Source organism: Ambystoma mexicanum, chromosome 5q, assembly GCF_040938575.1.
Source record: "Ambystoma mexicanum isolate Mex_15411 chromosome 5q, UKY_AmexF1_1, whole genome shotgun sequence".
NCBI lineage: Eukaryota > Metazoa > Chordata > Amphibia > Caudata > Ambystomatidae > Ambystoma > Ambystoma mexicanum.
The window spans coordinates 527,725,963-527,743,077 of NC_090933.1; the positions used below are offsets into that span (position 1 = coordinate 527,725,963).

Sequence of the window (17,115 nt, forward strand, 5' to 3'; positions counted from 1 at the left end):
CTGGGCGCTGTGAAGTCCAGAACGTGCTCTGCTGGTAGCAGACTTTAAATGCCGGGAGACTGCAGAGTGTAGCAACCCCTCATGTCAGCGAAGAGACACAGATGAGTGGTAAGAAAGACAGGGAAAATATGCTTTCTGGAATCAGAGCTCCTGCAGACAGGGCTCACTCTTCTGCCAGCTCCGACCTGCTCCGATGAAAACGAAATAAAAGAGCAAAGGCTGCGCACTTTGAACCAATTATTCTAAGCATCGTATTGAAATGAAATAAAAGGTTAACAGCCCTGGGTGGCATCAAAGTGGAATTTCCTGAATATGTCACCAATGCCATGCAATGCGCCTGTTGCACAGTATCACGCCTGTTGCCGGCCCTCGCGCGGATGACTCTTTGGGATAGCAGAAAGTGGACGGAAGACTTTTAGGATGATAGTAAAAAAAAACAGAAGCGAGCACATGCCTTTATTTGAGACGATTGGTGAGTTTTGAATAAAATAGTGAAAATGAAGAAAAAGCGTCTTGCTGGAGAATGCGGGCATCGATCCCGCTACCTCTCGCATGCTAAGCAAGCGCTCTACCATCTGAGCTAATTCCCCTCCTCCTCGAAGGCTCTCGATACACTGCTTCAGAGCTGAAGCACAGTCTCCGGCTCACACTTGCTTGGCTGTCCAGGGACCTGTAGTGCATAAAGCCCTTTCTCTTCATCTGCCGCAGAGGAAATCACAATCTCACCCCTTTGCCCAAAACAAAATACCTTCAGTGGAGCTACAAGTAAAGCTGCAGATGGCCATCCATTGCAACGAGGATTGGCCAACCAGGTATTAATAGCAGAGTGACTCCACTGCCACGCCCTTTCACGCTGGACCTGCGCTTGTGATCAAGAGGCTGCACGCCAGTCCCATAGACCCGAGAGCCCAATTGAAAAGGTGCTTGCTTCTCACTTTATTTCTCTCGCTATTTCTTGCTGTTTTAGGCCGCTGACACGCCGCCTGCAGCCAAAGGACCAGCGCTGGAGTGCCCTTTGTCATTTTTACCAGCTGGCCATATTTTACAATCGAGCGTCAGAATACCAAACAGGTAAGAGTTAGGTCTGGGAATTGAGTCCACTTTCCATCGTGTGTCCCATAAAGCGGAAGTGTCCAGCCGAGTGCAAGCAGGTGCCTTTTGCCCGCGTGTGCTGGGACACTGCAGCTTTGGACGTGAGCCAACTTGCCCTTTTCAGTGGGCCAGTACCCGTGACTCCAGTGAGAGAAGAGGAAAATAAAGAACTTTCCCCTTCTCTGTCGAGTGGCCCCAGTGGCCTAATGGATAAGGCACTGGCCTCCTAAGCCAGGGATTGTGGGTTCGAGTCCCATCTGGGGTGGTTCGTGGCATTTTGTTCACACTTCTGCCAAAGCATGCAAAAGGTTTTTGCGGTAGTAGGGGGTGGGCGCAGGCTAGTACTTTGCTGGGCGCTGTGAAGTCCAGAACGTGCTCTGCTGGTAGCAGACTTTAAATGCCGGGAGACTGCAGAGTGTAGCAACCCCTCATGTCAGCGAAGAGACACAGATGAGTGGTAAGAAAGACAGGGAAAATATGCTTTCTGGAATCAGAGCTCCTGCAGACAGGGCTCACTCTTCTGCCAGCTCCGACCTGCTCCGATGAAAACGAAATAAAAGAGCAAAGGCTGCGCACTTTGAACCAATTATTCGAAGCATCGTATTGAAATGAAATAAAAGGTTAACAGCCCTGGGTGGCATCAAAGTGGAATTTCCTGAATATGTCACCAATGCCATGCAATGCGCCTGTTGCACAGTATCACGCCTGTTGCCGGCCCTCGCGCGGATGACTCTTTGGGATAGCAGAAAGTGGACGGAAGACTTTTAGGATGATAGTAAAAAAAACAGAAGCGAGCACATGACTTTATTTGCGACGATTGGTGAGTTTTGAATAAAATAGTGAAAATGAAGAAAAAGCGTCTTGCTGGAGAATGCGGGCATCGATCCCGCTACCTCTCGCATGCTAAGCGAGCGCTCTACCATCTGAGCTAATTCCCCTCCTCCTCGAAGGCTCTCGATACACTGCTTCAGAGCTGAAGCACAGTCTCCGGCTCACACTTGCTTGGCTGTCCAGGGACCTGTAGTGCATAAAGCCCTTTCTCTTCATCTGCCGCAGAGGAAATCACAATCTCACCCCTTTGCCCAAAACAAAATACCTTCAGTGGAGCTACAAGTAAAGCTGCAGATGGCCATCCATTGCAATGAGGATTGGCCAACCAGGTATTAATAGCAGAGTGACTCCACTCCCACGCCCTTTCACGCTGGACCTGCGCTTGTGATCAAGAGGCTGCACGCCAGTCCCATAGACCCGAGAGCCCAATTGAAAAGGTGCTTGCTTCTCACTTTATTTCTCTCGCTATTTCTTGCTGTTTTAGGCCGCTGACACGCCGCCTGCAGCCAAAGGACCAGCGCTGGAGTGCCCTTTGTCATTTTTACCAGCTGGCCATATTTTACAATCGAGCGTCAGAATACCAAACAGGTAAGAGTTAGGTCTGGGAATTGAGTCCACTTTCCATCGTGTGTCCCATAAAGCGGAAGTGTCCAGCCGAGTGCAAGCAGGTGCCTTTTGCCCGCGTGTGCTGGGACACTGCAGCTTTGGACGTGAGCCAACTTGCCCTTTTCAGTGGGCCAGTACCCGTGACTCCAGTGAGAGAAGAGGAAAAGAAAGAACTTTCCCCTTCTCTGTTAAGTTGCCCCAGTGGCCTAATGGATAAGGCACTGGCCTCCTAAGCCAGGGATTGTGGGTTCGAGTCCCATCAGGGGTGGTTCGTGGCATTTTGTTCACACTTCTGCCAAAGCATGCAAAAGGTTTTTGCGGTAGTAGGGGGTGGGCGCAGGCTAGTACTTTGCTGGGCGCTGTGAAGTCCAGAACGTGCTCTGCTGGTAGCAGACTTTAAATGCCGGGAGACTGCAGAGTGTAGCAACCCCTCATGTCAGCGAAGAGACACAGATGAGTGGTAAGAAAGACAGGGAAAATATGCTTTCTGGAATCAGAGCTCCTGCAGACAGGGCTCACTCTTCTGCCAGCTCCGACCTGCTCCGATGAAAACGAAATAAAAGAGCAAAGGCTGCGCACTTTGAACCAATTATTCGAAGCATCGTATTGAAATGAAATAAAAGGTTAACAGCCCTGGGTGGCATCAAAGTGGAATTTCCTGAATATGTCACCAATGCCATGCAATGCGCCTGTTGCACAGTATCACCCCTGTTGCCGGCCCTCGCGCGGATGACTCTTTGGGATAGCAGAAAGTGGACGGAAGACTTTTAGGATGATAGTAAAAAAAACAGAAGCGAGCACATGACTTTATTTGCGACGATTGGTGAGTTTTGAATAAAATAGTGAAAATGAAGAAAAAGCGTCTTGCTGGAGAATGCGGGCATCGATCCCGCTACCTCTCGCATGCTAAGCGAGCTCTCTACCATCTGAGCTAATTCCCCTCCTCCTAGAAGCCTCTCGATACACTGCTTCAGAGCTGAAGCACAGTCTCCGGCTCACACTTGCTTGGCTGTCCAGGGACCTGTAGTGCATAAAGCCCTTTCTCTTCATCTGCCGCAGAGGAAATCACAATCTCACCCCTTTGCCCAAAACAAAATACCTTCAGTGGAGCTACAAGTAAAGCTGCAGATGGCCATCCATTGCAATGAGGATTGGCCAACCAGGTATTAATAGCAGAGTGACTCCACTCCCACGCCCTTTCACGCTGGACCTGCGCTTGTGATCAAGAGGCTGCACGCCAGTCCCATAGACCCGAGAGCCCAATTGAAAAGGTGCTTGCTTCTCACTTTATTTCTCTCGCTATTTCTTGCTGTTTTAGGCCGCTGACACGCCGCTTGCAGCCAAAGGACCAGCGCTGGAGTGCCCTTTGTCATTTTTACCAGCTGGCCATATTTTACAATCGAGCGTCAGAATACCAAACAGGTAAGAGTTAGGTCTGGGAATTGAGTCCACTTTCCATCGTGTGTCCCATAAAGCGGAAGTGTCCAGCCGAGTGCAAGCAGGTGCCTTTTGCCCGCGTGTGTTGGGACACTGCAGCTTTGGACGTGAGCCAACTTGCCCTTTTCAGTGGGCCAGTACCCGTGACTCCAGTGAGAGAAGAGGAAAAGAAAGAACTTTCCCCTTCTCTGTTAAGTTGCCCCAGTGGCCTAATGGATAAGGCACTGGCCTCCTAAGCCAGGGATTGTGGGTTCGAGTCCCATCTGGGGTGGTTCGTGGCATTTTGTTCACACTTCTGCCAAAGCATGCAAAAGGTTTTTGCGGTAGTAGGGGGTGGGCGCAGGCTAGTACTTTGCTGGGCGCTGTGAAGTCCAGAACGTGCTCTGCTGGTAGCAGACTTTAAATGCCGGGAGACTGCAGAGTGTAGCAACCCCTCATGTCAGCGAAGAGACACAGATGAGTGGTAAGAAAGACAGGGAAAATATGCTTTCTGGAATCAGAGCTCCTGCAGACAGGGCTCACTCTTCTGCCAGCTCCGACCTGCTCCGATGAAAACGAAATAAAAGAGCAAAGGCTGCGCACTTTGAACCAATTATTCGAAGCATCGTATTGAAATGAAATAAAAGGTTAACAGCCCTGGGTGGCATCAAAGTGGAATTTCCTGAATATGTCACCAATGCCATGCAATGCGCCTGTTGCACAGTATCACGCCTGTTGCCGGCCCTCGCGCGGATGACTCTTTGGGATAGCAGAAAGTGGACGGAAGACTTTTAGGATGATAGTAAAAAAAAACAGAAGCGAGCACATGACTTTATTTGCGACGATTGGTGAGTTTTGAATAAAATAGTGAAAATGAAGAAAAAGCGTCTTGCTGGAGAATGCGGGCATCGATCCCGCTACCTCTCGCATGCTAAGCGAGCGCTCTACCATCTGAGCTAATTCCCCTCCTCCTCGAAGGCTCTCGATACACTGCTTCAGAGCTGAAGCACAGTCTCCGGCTCACACTTGCTTGGCTGTCCAGGGACCTGTAGTGCATAAAGCCCTTTCTCTTCATCTGCCGCAGAGGAAATCACAATCTCACCCCTTTGCCCAAAACAAAATACCTTCAGTGGAGCTACAAGTAAAGCTGCAGATGGCCATCCATTGCAATGAGGATTGGCCAACCAGGTATTAATAGCAGAGTGACTCCACTCCCACGCCCTTTCACGCTGGACCTGCGCTTGTGATCAAGAGGCTGCACGCCAGTCCCATAGACCCGAGAGCCCAATTGAAAAGGTGCTTGCTTCTCACTTTATTTCTCTCGCTATTTCTTGCTGTTTTAGGCCGCTGACACGCCGCCTGCAGCCAAAGGACCAGCGCTGGAGTGCCCTTTGTCATTTTTACCAGCTGGCCATATTTTACAATCGAGCGTCAGAATACCAAACAGGTAAGAGTTAGGTCTGGGAATTGAGTCCACTTTCCATCGTGTGTCCCATAAAGCGGAAGTGTCCAGCCGAGTGCAAGCAGGTGCCTTTTGCCCGCGTGTGCTGGGACACTGCAGCTTTGGACGTGAGCCAACTTGCCCTTTTCAGTGGGCCAGTACCCGTGACTCCAGTGAGAGAAGAGGAAAAGAAAGAACTTTCCCCTTCTCTGTTAAGTTGCCCCAGTGGCCTAATGGATAAGGCACTGGCCTCCTAAGCCAGGGATTGTGGGTTCGAGTCCCATCAGGGGTGGTTCGTGGCATTTTGTTCACACTTCTGCCAAAGCATGCAAAAGGTTTTTGCGGTAGTAGGGGGTGGGCGCAGGCTAGTACTTTGCTGGGCGCTGTGAAGTCCAGAACGTGCTCTGCTGGTAGCAGACTTTAAATGCCGGGAGACTGCAGAGTGTAGCAACCCCTCATGTCAGCGAAGAGACACAGATGAGTGGTAAGAAAGACAGGGAAAATATGCTTTCTGGAATCAGAGCTCCTGCAGACAGGGCTCACTCTTCTGCCAGCTCCGACCTGCTCCGATGAAAACGAAATAAAAGAGCAAAGGCTGCGCACTTTGAACCAATTATTCGAAGCATCGTATTGAAATGAAATAAAAGGTTAACAGCCCTGGGTGGCATCAAAGTGGAATTTCCTGAATATGTCACCAATGCCATGCAATGCGCCTGTTGCACAGTATCACCCCTGTTGCCGGCCCTCGCGCGGATGACTCTTTGGGATAGCAGAAAGTGGACGGAAGACTTTTAGGATGATAGTAAAAAAAACAGAAGCGAGCACATGACTTTATTTGCGACGATTGGTGAGTTTTGAATAAAATAGTGAAAATGAAGAAAAAGCGTCTTGCTGGAGAATGCGGGCATCGATCCCGCTACCTCTCGCATGCTAAGCGAGCTCTCTACCATCTGAGCTAATTCCCCTCCTCCTAGAAGCCTCTCGATACACTGCTTCAGAGCTGAAGCACAGTCTCCGGCTCACACTTGCTTGGCTGTCCAGGGACCTGTAGTGCATAAAGCCCTTTCTCTTCATCTGCCGCAGAGGAAATCACAATCTCACCCCTTTGCCCAAAACAAAATACCTTCAGTGGAGCTACAAGTAAAGCTGCAGATGGCCATCCATTGCAATGAGGATTGGCCAACCAGGTATTAATAGCAGAGTGACTCCACTCCCACGCCCTTTCACGCTGGACCTGCGCTTGTGATCAAGAGGCTGCACGCCAGTCCCATAGACCCGAGAGCCCAATTGAAAAGGTGCTTGCTTCTCACTTTATTTCTCTCGCTATTTCTTGCTGTTTTAGGCCGCTGACACGCCGCTTGCAGCCAAAGGACCAGCGCTGGAGTGCCCTTTGTCATTTTTACCAGCTGGCCATATTTTACAATCGAGCGTCAGAATACCAAACAGGTAAGAGTTAGGTCTGGGAATTGAGTCCACTTTCCATCGTGTGTCCCATAAAGCGGAAGTGTCCAGCCGAGTGCAAGCAGGTGCCTTTTGCCCGCGTGTGTTGGGACACTGCAGCTTTGGACGTGAGCCAACTTGCCCTTTTCAGTGGGCCAGTACCCGTGACTCCAGTGAGAGAAGAGGAAAAGAAAGAACTTTCCCCTTCTCTGTTAAGTTGCCCCAGTGGCCTAATGGATAAGGCACTGGCCTCCTAAGCCAGGGATTGTGGGTTCGAGTCCCATCTGGGGTGGTTCGTGGCATTTTGTTCACACTTCTGCCAAAGCATGCAAAAGGTTTTTGCGGTAGTAGGGGGTGGGCGCAGGCTAGTACTTTGCTGGGCGCTGTGAAGTCCAGAACGTGCTCTGCTGGTAGCAGACTTTAAATGCCGGGAGACTGCAGAGTGTAGCAACCCCTCATGTCAGCGAAGAGACACAGATGAGTGGTAAGAAAGACAGGGAAAATATGCTTTCTGGAATCAGAGCTCCTGCAGACAGGGCTCACTCTTCTGCCAGCTCCGACCTGCTCCGATGAAAACGAAATAAAAGAGCAAAGGCTGCGCACTTTGAACCAATTATTCGAAGCATCGTATTGAAATGAAATAAAAGGTTAACAGCCCTGGGTGGCATCAAAGTGGAATTTCCTGAATATGTCACCAATGCCATGCAATGCGCCTGTTGCACAGTATCACGCCTGTTGCCGGCCCTCGCGCGGATGACTCTTTGGGATAGCAGAAAGTGGACGGAAGACTTTTAGGATGATAGTAAAAAAAACAGAAGCGAGCACATGACTTTATTTGCGACGATTGGTGAGTTTTGAATAAAATAGTGAAAATGAAGAAAAAGCGTCTTGCTGGAGAATGCGGGCATCGATCCCGCTACCGCTCGCATGCTAAGCGAGCGCTCTACCATCTGAGCTAATTCCCCTCCTCCTCGAAGGCTCTCGATACACTGCTTCAGAGCTGAAGCACAGTCTCCGGCTCACACTTGCTTGGCTGTCCAGGGATCTGTAGTGCATAAAGCCCTTTCTCTTCATCTGCCGCAGAGGAAATCACAATCTCACCCCTTTGCCCAAAACAAAATACCTTCAGTGGAGTTACAAGTAAAGCTGCAGATGGCCATCCATTGCAATGAGGATTGGCCAACCAGGTATTAATAGCAGAGTGACTCCACTCCCACGCCCTTTCACGCTGGACCTGCGCTTGTGATCAAGAGGCTGCACGCCAGTCCCATAGACCCGAGAGCCCAATTGAAAAGGTGCTTGCTTCTCACTTTATTTCTCTCGCTATTTCTTGCTGTTTTAGGCCGCTGACACGCCGCCTGCAGCCAAAGGACCAGCGCTGGAGTGCCCTTTGTCATTTTTACCAGCTGGCCATATTTTACAATCGAGCGTCAGAATACCAAACAGGTAAGAGTTAGGTCTGGGAATTGAGTCCACTTTCCATCGTGTGTCCCATAAAGCGGAAGTGTCCAGCCGAGTGCAAGCAGGTGCCTTTTGCCCGCGTGTGCTGGGATACTGCAGCTTTGGACGTGAGCCAACTTGCCCTTTTCAGTGGGCCAGTACCCGTGACTCCAGTGAGAGAAGAGGAAAAGAAAGAACTTTCCCCTTCTCTGTTAAGTTGCCCCAGTGGCCTAATGGATAAGGCACTGGCCTCCTAAGCCAGGGATTGTGGGTTCGAGTCCCATCAGGGGTGGTTCGTGGCATTTTGTTCACACTTCTGCCAAAGCATGCAAAAGGTTTTTGCGGTAGTAGGGGGTGGGCGCAGGCTAGTACTTTGCTGGGCGCTGTGAAGTCCAGAACGTGCTCTGCTGGTAGCAGACTTTAAATGCCGGGAGACTGCAGAGTGTAGCAACCCCTCATGTCAGCGAAGAGACACAGATGAGTGGTAAGAAAGACAGGGAAAATATGCTTTCTGGAATCAGAGCTCCTGCAGACAGGGCTCACTCTTCTGCCAGCTCCGACCTGCTCCGATGAAAACGAAATAAAAGAGCAAAGGCTGCGCACTTTGAACCAATTATTCGAAGCATCGTATTGAAATGAAATAAAAGGTTAACAGCCCTGGGTGGCATCAAAGTGGAATTTCCTGAATATGTCACCAATGCCATGCAATGCGCCTGTTGCACAGTATCACCCCTGTTGCCGGCCCTCGCGCGGATGACTCTTTGGGATAGCAGAAAGTGGACGGAAGACTTTTAGGATGATAGTAAAAAAAACAGAAGCGAGCACATGACTTTATTTGCGACGATTGGTGAGTTTTGAATAAAATAGTGAAAATGAAGAAAAAGCGTCTTGCTGGAGAATGCGGGCATCGATCCCGCTACCTCTCGCATGCTAAGCGAGCGCTCTACCATCTGAGCTAATTCCCCTCCTCCTAGAAGCCTCTCGATACACTGCTTCAGAGCTGAAGCACAGTCTCCGGCTCACACTTGCTTGGCTGTCCAGGGACCTGTAGTGCATAAAGCCCTTTCTCTTCATCTGCCGCAGAGGAAATCACAATCTCACCCCTTTGCCCAAAACAAAATACCTTCAGTGGAGCTACAAGTAAAGCTGCAGATGGCCATCCATTGCAATGAGGATTGGCCAACCAGGTATTAATAGCAGAGTGACTCCACTCCCACGCCCTTTCACGCTGGACCTGCGCTTGTGATCAAGAGGCTGCACGCCAGTCCCATAGACCCGAGAGCCCAATTGAAAAGGTGCTTGCTTCTCACTTTATTTCTCTCGCTATTTCTTGCTGTTTTAGGCCGCTGACACGCCGCTTGCAGCCAAAGGACCAGCGCTGGAGTGCCCTTTGTCATTTTTACCAGCTGGCCATATTTTACAATCGAGCGTCAGAATACCAAACAGGTAAGAGTTAGGTCTGGGAATTGAGTCCACTTTCCATCGTGTGTCCCATAAAGCGGAAGTGTCCAGCCGAGTGCAAGCAGGTGCCTTTTGCCCGCGTGTGTTGGGACACTGCAGCTTTGGACGTGAGCCAACTTGCCCTTTTCAGTGGGCCAGTACCCGTGACTCCAGTGAGAGAAGAGGAAAAGAAAGAACTTTCCCCTTCTCTGTTAAGTTGCCCCAGTGGCCTAATGGATAAGGCACTGGCCTCCTAAGCCAGGGATTGTGGGTTCGAGTCCCATCTGGGGTGGTTCGTGGCATTTTGTTCACACTTCTGCCAAAGCATGCAAAAGGTTTTTGCGGTAGTAGGGGGTGGGCGCAGGCTAGTACTTTGCTGGGCGCTGTGAAGTCCAGAACGTGCTCTGCTGGTAGCAGACTTTAAATGCCGGGAGACTGCAGAGTGTAGCAACCCCTCATGTCAGCGAAGAGACACAGATGAGTGGTAAGAAAGACAGGGAAAATATGCTTTCTGGAATCAGAGCTCCTGCAGACAGGGCTCACTCTTCTGCCAGCTCCGACCTGCTCCGATGAAAACGAAATAAAAGAGCAAAGGCTGCGCACTTTGAACCAATTATTCGAAGCATCGTATTGAAATGAAATAAAAGGTTAACAGCCCTGGGTGGCATCAAAGTGGAATTTCCTGAATATGTCACCAATGCCATGCAATGCGCCTGTTGCACAGTATCACCCCTGTTGCCGGCCCTCGCGCGGATGACTCTTTGGGATAGCAGAAAGTGGACGGAAGACTTTTAGGATGATAGTAAAAAAAACAGAAGCGAGCACATGACTTTATTTGCGACGATTGGTGAGTTTTGAATAAAATAGTGAAAATGAAGAAAAAGCGTCTTGCTGGAGAATGCGGGCATCGATCCCGCTACCTCTCGCATGCTAAGCGAGCGCTCTACCATCTGAGCTAATTCCCCTCCTCCTAGAAGCCTCTCGATACACTGCTTCAGAGCTGAAGCACAGTCTCCGGCTCACACTTGCTTGGCTGTCCAGGGACCTGTAGTGCATAAAGCCCTTTCTCTTCATCTGCCGCAGAGGAAATCACAATCTCACCCCTTTGCCCAAAACAAAATACCTTCAGTGGAGCTACAAGTAAAGCTGCAGATGGCCATCCATTGCAATGAGGATTGGCCAACCAGGTATTAATAGCAGAGTGACTCCACTCCCACGCCCTTTCACGCTGGACCTGCGCTTGTGATCAAGAGGCTGCACGCCAGTCCCATAGACCCGAGAGCCCAATTGAAAAGGTGCTTGCTTCTCACTTTATTTCTCTCGCTATTTCTTGCTGTTTTAGGCCGCTGACACGCCGCTTGCAGCCAAAGGACCAGCGCTGGAGTGCCCTTTGTCATTTTTACCAGCTGGCCATATTTTACAATCGAGCGTCAGAATACCAAACAGGTAAGAGTTAGGTCTGGGAATTGAGTCCACTTTCCATCGTGTGTCCCATAAAGCGGAAGTGTCCAGCCGAGTGCAAGCAGGTGCCTTTTGCCCGCGTGTGTTGGGACACTGCAGCTTTGGACGTGAGCCAACTTGCCCTTTTCAGTGGGCCAGTACCCGTGACTCCAGTGAGAGAAGAGGAAAAGAAAGAACTTTCCCCTTCTCTGTTAAGTTGCCCCAGTGGCCTAATGGATAAGGCACTGGCCTCCTAAGCCAGGGATTGTGGGTTCGAGTCCCATCTGGGGTGGTTCGTGGCATTTTGTTCACACTTCTGCCAAAGCATGCAAAAGTTTTTTGCGGTAGTAGGGGGTGGGCGCAGGCTAGTACTTTGCTGGGCGCTGTGAAGTCCAGAACGTGCTCTGCTGGTAGCAGACTTTAAATGCCGGGAGACTGCAGAGTGTAGCAACCCCTCATGTCAGCGAAGAGACACAGATGAGTGGTAAGAAAGACAGGGAAAATATGCTTTCTGGAATCAGAGCTCCTGCAGACAGGGCTCACTCTTCTGCCAGCTCCGACCTGCTCCGATGAAAACGAAATAAAAGAGCAAAGGCTGCGCACTTTGAACCAATTATTCGAAGCATCGTATTGAAATGAAATAAAAGGTTAACAGCCCTGGGTGGCATCAAAGTGGAATTTCCTGAATATGTCACCAATGCCATGCAATGCGCCTGTTGCACAGTATCACGCCTGTTGCCGGCCCTCGCGCGGATGACTCTTTGGGATAGCAGAAAGTGGACGGAAGACTTTTAGGATGATAGTAAAAAAAAACAGAAGCGAGCACATGACTTTATTTGCGACGATTGGTGAGTTTTGAATAAAATAGTGAAAATGAAGAAAAAGCGTCTTGCTGGAGAATGCGGGCATCGATCCCGCTACCTCTCGCATGCTAAGCGAGCGCTCTACCATCTGAGCTAATTCCCCTCCTCCTCGAAGGCTCTCGATACACTGCTTCAGAGCTGAAGCACAGTCTCCGGCTCACACTTGCTTGGCTGTCCAGGGACCTGTAGTGCATAAAGCCCTTTCTCTTCATCTGCCGCAGAGGAAATCACAATCTCACCCCTTTGCCCAAAACAAAATACCTTCAGTGGAGCTACAAGTAAAGCTGCAGATGGCCATCCATTGCAATGAGGATTGGCCAACCAGGTATTAATAGCAGAGTGACTCCACTCCCACGCCCTTTCACGCTGGACCTGCGCTTGTGATCAAGAGGCTGCACGCCAGTCCCATAGACCCGAGAGCCCAATTGAAAAGGTGCTTGCTTCTCACTTTATTTCTCTCGCTATTTCTTGCTGTTTTAGGCCGCTGACACGCCGCCTGCAGCCAAAGGACCAGCGCTGGAGTGCCCTTTGTCATTTTTACCAGCTGGCCATATTTTACAATCGAGCGTCAGAATACCAAACAGGTAAGAGTTAGGTCTGGGAATTGAGTCCACTTTCCATCGTGTGTCCCATAAAGCGGAAGTGTCCAGCCGAGTGCAAGCAGGTGCCTTTTGCCCGCGTGTGCTGGGACACTGCAGCTTTGGACGTGAGCCAACTTGCCCTTTTCAGTGGGCCAGTACCCGTGACTCCAGTGAGAGAAGAGGAAAAGAAAGAACTTTCCCCTTCTCTGTCGAGTGGCCCCAGTGGCCTAATGGATAAGGCACTGGCCAACTTGCCCTTTTCAGTGGGCCAGTACCTGTGACTCCAGTGAGAGAAGAGGAAAAGAAAGAACTTTCCCCTTCTCTGTCGAGTGGCCCCAGTGGCCTAATGGATAAGGCACTGGCCTCCTAAGCCAGGGATTGTGGGTTCGAGTCCCATCTGGGGTGGTTCGTGGCATTTTGTTCACACTTCTGCCAAAGCATGCAAAAGGTTTTTGCGGTAGTAGGGGGTGGGCGCAGGCTAGTACTTTGCTGGGCGCTGTGAAGTCCAGAACGTGCTCTGCTGGTAGCAGACTTTAAATGCCGGGAGACTGCAGAGTGTAGCAACCCCTCATGTCAGCGAAGAGACACAGATGAGTGGTAAGAAAGACAGGGAAAATATGCTTTCTGGAATCAGAGCTCCTGCAGACAGGGCTCACTCTTCTGCCAGCTCCGACCTGCTCCGATGAAAACGAAATAAAAGAGCAAAGGCTGCGCACTTTGAACCAATTATTCTAAGCATCGTATTGAAATGAAATAAAAGGTTAACAGCCCTGGGTGGCATCAAAGTGGAATTTCCTGAATATGTCACCAATGCCATGCAATGCGCCTGTTGCACAGTATCACGCCTGTTGCCGGCCCTCGCGCGGATGACTCTTTGGGATAGCAGAAAGTGGACGGAAGACTTTTAGGATGATAGTAAAAAAAACAGAAGCGAGCACATGACTTTATTTGCGACGATTGGTGAGTTTTGAATAAAATAGTGAAAATGAAGAAAAAGCGTCTTGCTGGAGAATGCGGGCATCGATCCCGCTACCTCTCGCATGCTAAGCGAGCGCTCTACCATCTGAGCTAATTCCCCTCCTCCTCGAAGGCTCTCGATACACTGCTTCAGAGCTGAAGCACAGTCTCCGGCTCACACTTGCTTGGCTGTCCAGGGACCTGTAGTGCATAAAGCCCTTTCTCTTCATCTGCCGCAGAGGAAATCACAATCTCACCCCTTTGCCCAAAACAAAATACCTTCAGTGGAGCTACAAGTAAAGCTGCAGATGGCCATCCATTGCAATGAGGATTGGCCAACCAGGTATTAATAGCAGAGTGACTCCACTCCCACGCCCTTTCACGCTGGACCTGCGCTTGTGATCAAGAGGCTGCACGCCAGTCCCATAGACCCGAGAGCCCAATTGAAAAGGTGCTTGCTTCTCACTTTATTTCTCTCGCTATTTCTTGCTGTTTTAGGCCGCTGACACGCCGCCTGCAGCCAAAGGACCAGCGCTGGAGTGCCCTTTGTCATTTTTACCAGCTGGCCATATTTTACAATCGAGCGTCAGAATACCAAACAGGTAAGAGTTAGGTCTGGGAATTGAGTCCACTTTCCATCGTGTGTCCCATAAAGCGGAAGTGTCCAGCCGAGTGCAAGCAGGTGCCTTTTGCCCGCGTGTGCTGGGACACTGCAGCTTTGGACGTGAGCCAACTTGCCCTTTTCAGTGGGCCAGTACCCGTGACTCCAGTGAGAGAAGAGGAAAAGAAAGAACTTTCCCCTTCTCTGTCGAGTGGCCCCAGTGGCCTAATGGATAAGGCACTGGCCTCCTAAGCCAGGGATTGTGGGTTCGAGTCCCATCTGGGGTGGTTCGTGGCATTTTGTTCACACTTCTGCCAAAGCATGCAAAAGGTTTTTGCGGTAGTAGGGGGTGGGCGCAGGCTAGTACTTTGCTGGGCGCTGTGAAGTCCAGAACGTGCTCTGCTGGTAGCAGACTTTAAATGCCGGGAGACTGCAGAGTGTAGCAACCCCTCATGTCAGCGAAGAGACACAGATGAGTGGTAAGAAAGACAGGGAAAATATGCTTTCTGGAATCAGAGCTCCTGCAGACAGGGCTCACTCTTCTGCCAGCTCCGACCTGCTCCGATGAAAACGAAATAAAAGAGCAAAGGCTGCGCACTTTGAACCAATTATTCTAAGCATCGTATTGAAATGAAATAAAAGGTTAACAGCCCTGGGTGGCATCAAAGTGGAATTTCCTGAATATGTCACCAATGCCATGCAATGCGCCTGTTGCACAGTATCACGCCTGTTGCCGGCCCTCGCGCGGATGACTCTTTGGGATAGCAGAAAGTGGACGGAAGACTTTTAGGATGATAGTAAAAAAAAACAGAAGCGAGCACATGCCTTTATTTGAGACGATTGGTGAGTTTTGAATAAAATAGTGAAAATGAAGAAAAAGCGTCTTGCTGGAGAATGCGGGCATCGATCCCGCTACCTCTCGCATGCTAAGCAAGCGCTCTACCATCTGAGCTAATTCCCCTCCTCCTCGAAGGCTCTCGATACACTGCTTCAGAGCTGAAGCACAGTCTCCGGCTCACACTTGCTTGGCTGTCCAGGGACCTGTAGTGCATAAAGCCCTTTCTCTTCATCTGCCGCAGAGGAAATCACAATCTCACCCCTTTGCCCAAAACAAAATACCTTCAGTGGAGCTACAAGTAAAGCTGCAGATGGCCATCCATTGCAACGAGGATTGGCCAACCAGGTATTAATAGCAGAGTGACTCCACTGCCACGCCCTTTCACGCTGGACCTGCGCTTGTGATCAAGAGGCTGCACGCCAGTCCCATAGACCCGAGAGCCCAATTGAAAAGGTGCTTGCTTCTCACTTTATTTCTCTCGCTATTTCTTGCTGTTTTAGGCCGCTGACACGCCGCCTGCAGCCAAAGGACCAGCGCTGGAGTGCCCTTTGTCATTTTTACCAGCTGGCCATATTTTACAATCGAGCGTCAGAATACCAAACAGGTAAGAGTTAGGTCTGGGAATTGAGTCCACTTTCCATCGTGTGTCCCATAAAGCGGAAGTGTCCAGCCGAGTGCAAGCAGGTGCCTTTTGCCCGCGTGTGCTGAGACACTGCAGCTTTGGACGTGAGCCAACTTGCCCTTTTCAGTGGGCCAGTACCCGTGACTCCAGTGAGAGAAGAGGAAAAGAAAGAACTTTCCCCTTCTCTGTCGAGTGGCCCCAGTGGCCTAATGGATAAGGCACTGGCCTCCTAAGCCAGGGATTGTGGGTTCGAGTCCCATCTGGGGTGGTTCGTGGCATTTTGTTCACACTTCTGCCAAAGCATGCAAAAGGTTTTTGCGGTAGTAGGGGGTGGGCGCAGGCTAGTACTTTGCTGGGCGCTGTGAAGTCCAGAACGTGCTCTGCTGGTAGCAGACTTTAAATGCCGGGAGACTGCAGAGTGTAGCAACCCCTCATGTCAGCGAAGAGACACAGATGAGTGGTAAGAAAGACAGGGAAAATATGCTTTCTGGAATCAGAGCTCCTGCAGACAGGGCTCACTCTTCTGCCAGCTCCGACCTGCTCCGATGAAAACGAAATAAAAGAGCAAAGGCTGCGCACTTTGAACCAATTATTCGAAGCATCGTATTGAAATGAAATAAAAGGTTAACAGCCCTGGGTGGCATCAAAGTGGAATTTCCTGAATATGTCACCAATGCCATGCAATGCGCCTGTTGCACAGTATCACGCCTGTTGCCGGCCCTCGCGCGGATGACTCTTTGGGATAGCAGAAAGTGGACGGAAGACTTTTAGGATGATAGTAAAAAAAACAGAAGCGAGCACATGACTTTATTTGCGACGATTGGTGAGTTTTGAATAAAATAGTGAAAATGAAGAAAAAGCGTCTTGCTGGAGAATGCGGGCATCGATCCCGCTACCTCTCGCATGCTAAGCGAGCGCTCTACCATCTGAGCTAATTCCCCTCCTCCTCGAAGGCTCTCGATACACTGCTTCAGAGCTGAAGCACAGTCTCCGGCTCACACTTGCTTGGCTGTCCAGGGACCTGTAGTGCATAAAGCCCTTTCTCTTCATCTGCCGCAGAGGAAATCACAATCTCACCCCTTTGCCCAAAACAAAATACCTTCAGTGGAGCTACAAGTAAAGCTGCAGATGGCCATCCATTGCAATGAGGATTGGCCAACCAGGTATTAATAGCAGAGTGACTCCACTCCCACGCCCTTTCACGCTGGACCTGCGCTTGTGATCAAGAGGCTGCACGCCAGTCCCATAGACCCGAGAGCCCAATTGAAAAGGTGCTTGCTTCTCACTTTATTTCTCTCGCTATTTCTTGCTGTTTTAGGCCGCTGACACGCCGCCTGCAGCCAAAGGACCAGCGCTGGAGTGCCCTTTGTCATTTTTACCAGCTGGCCATATTTTACAATCGAGCGTCAGAATACCAAACAGGTAAGAGTTAGGTCTGGGAATTGAGTCCACTTTCCATCGTGTGTCCCATAAAGCGGAAGTGTCCAGCCGAGTGCAAGCAGGTGCC

At 50.2% G+C, this 17,115-nt stretch overlaps 21 non-coding genes across 21 annotated transcripts; 11 read left to right on the forward strand and 10 right to left on the reverse strand.

The window, feature by feature from the left end:
• Nucleotides 1–517: 517 nt before the first annotated feature.
• On the reverse strand, nt 518–590 carry TRNAA-AGC (transfer RNA alanine (anticodon AGC)). The gene has a single exon. It is a non-coding gene; the product is annotated as a tRNA-Ala (tRNA).
• A 694-nt stretch (nt 591–1,284) lies between these two features.
• On the forward strand, nt 1,285–1,357 carry TRNAR-CCU (transfer RNA arginine (anticodon CCU)). The gene has a single exon. It is a non-coding gene; the product is annotated as a tRNA-Arg (tRNA).
• Nucleotides 1,358–1,957: 600 nt separating this feature from the next.
• Nucleotides 1,958–2,030, reverse strand: TRNAA-AGC (transfer RNA alanine (anticodon AGC)). The gene has a single exon. It is a non-coding gene; the product is annotated as a tRNA-Ala (tRNA).
• Nucleotides 2,031–2,724: 694 nt separating this feature from the next.
• TRNAR-CCU (transfer RNA arginine (anticodon CCU)) lies at nt 2,725–2,797 on the forward strand. Its single transcript has one exon. It is a non-coding gene; the product is annotated as a tRNA-Arg (tRNA).
• A 1,367-nt stretch (nt 2,798–4,164) lies between these two features.
• TRNAR-CCU (transfer RNA arginine (anticodon CCU)) lies at nt 4,165–4,237 on the forward strand. The gene has a single exon. It is a non-coding gene; the product is annotated as a tRNA-Arg (tRNA).
• Nucleotides 4,238–4,838: 601 nt separating this feature from the next.
• On the reverse strand, nt 4,839–4,911 carry TRNAA-AGC (transfer RNA alanine (anticodon AGC)). The gene has a single exon. It is a non-coding gene; the product is annotated as a tRNA-Ala (tRNA).
• A 694-nt stretch (nt 4,912–5,605) lies between these two features.
• On the forward strand, nt 5,606–5,678 carry TRNAR-CCU (transfer RNA arginine (anticodon CCU)). Its single transcript has one exon. It is a non-coding gene; the product is annotated as a tRNA-Arg (tRNA).
• A 1,367-nt stretch (nt 5,679–7,045) lies between these two features.
• On the forward strand, nt 7,046–7,118 carry TRNAR-CCU (transfer RNA arginine (anticodon CCU)). Its single transcript has one exon. It is a non-coding gene; the product is annotated as a tRNA-Arg (tRNA).
• Nucleotides 7,119–7,718: 600 nt separating this feature from the next.
• TRNAA-AGC (transfer RNA alanine (anticodon AGC)) lies at nt 7,719–7,791 on the reverse strand. The gene has a single exon. It is a non-coding gene; the product is annotated as a tRNA-Ala (tRNA).
• Nucleotides 7,792–8,485: 694 nt separating this feature from the next.
• On the forward strand, nt 8,486–8,558 carry TRNAR-CCU (transfer RNA arginine (anticodon CCU)). Its single transcript has one exon. It is a non-coding gene; the product is annotated as a tRNA-Arg (tRNA).
• Nucleotides 8,559–9,158: 600 nt separating this feature from the next.
• TRNAA-AGC (transfer RNA alanine (anticodon AGC)) lies at nt 9,159–9,231 on the reverse strand. Its single transcript has one exon. It is a non-coding gene; the product is annotated as a tRNA-Ala (tRNA).
• A 694-nt stretch (nt 9,232–9,925) lies between these two features.
• TRNAR-CCU (transfer RNA arginine (anticodon CCU)) lies at nt 9,926–9,998 on the forward strand. Its single transcript has one exon. It is a non-coding gene; the product is annotated as a tRNA-Arg (tRNA).
• A 600-nt stretch (nt 9,999–10,598) lies between these two features.
• On the reverse strand, nt 10,599–10,671 carry TRNAA-AGC (transfer RNA alanine (anticodon AGC)). The gene has a single exon. It is a non-coding gene; the product is annotated as a tRNA-Ala (tRNA).
• Nucleotides 10,672–11,365: 694 nt separating this feature from the next.
• Nucleotides 11,366–11,438, forward strand: TRNAR-CCU (transfer RNA arginine (anticodon CCU)). The gene has a single exon. It is a non-coding gene; the product is annotated as a tRNA-Arg (tRNA).
• Nucleotides 11,439–12,039: 601 nt separating this feature from the next.
• On the reverse strand, nt 12,040–12,112 carry TRNAA-AGC (transfer RNA alanine (anticodon AGC)). Its single transcript has one exon. It is a non-coding gene; the product is annotated as a tRNA-Ala (tRNA).
• An 810-nt stretch (nt 12,113–12,922) lies between these two features.
• On the forward strand, nt 12,923–12,995 carry TRNAR-CCU (transfer RNA arginine (anticodon CCU)). The gene has a single exon. It is a non-coding gene; the product is annotated as a tRNA-Arg (tRNA).
• A 600-nt stretch (nt 12,996–13,595) lies between these two features.
• TRNAA-AGC (transfer RNA alanine (anticodon AGC)) lies at nt 13,596–13,668 on the reverse strand. The gene has a single exon. It is a non-coding gene; the product is annotated as a tRNA-Ala (tRNA).
• Nucleotides 13,669–14,362: 694 nt separating this feature from the next.
• Nucleotides 14,363–14,435, forward strand: TRNAR-CCU (transfer RNA arginine (anticodon CCU)). The gene has a single exon. It is a non-coding gene; the product is annotated as a tRNA-Arg (tRNA).
• Nucleotides 14,436–15,036: 601 nt separating this feature from the next.
• TRNAA-AGC (transfer RNA alanine (anticodon AGC)) lies at nt 15,037–15,109 on the reverse strand. Its single transcript has one exon. It is a non-coding gene; the product is annotated as a tRNA-Ala (tRNA).
• Nucleotides 15,110–15,803: 694 nt separating this feature from the next.
• Nucleotides 15,804–15,876, forward strand: TRNAR-CCU (transfer RNA arginine (anticodon CCU)). Its single transcript has one exon. It is a non-coding gene; the product is annotated as a tRNA-Arg (tRNA).
• Nucleotides 15,877–16,476: 600 nt separating this feature from the next.
• TRNAA-AGC (transfer RNA alanine (anticodon AGC)) lies at nt 16,477–16,549 on the reverse strand. The gene has a single exon. It is a non-coding gene; the product is annotated as a tRNA-Ala (tRNA).
• Nucleotides 16,550–17,115: the final 566 nt, after the last annotated feature.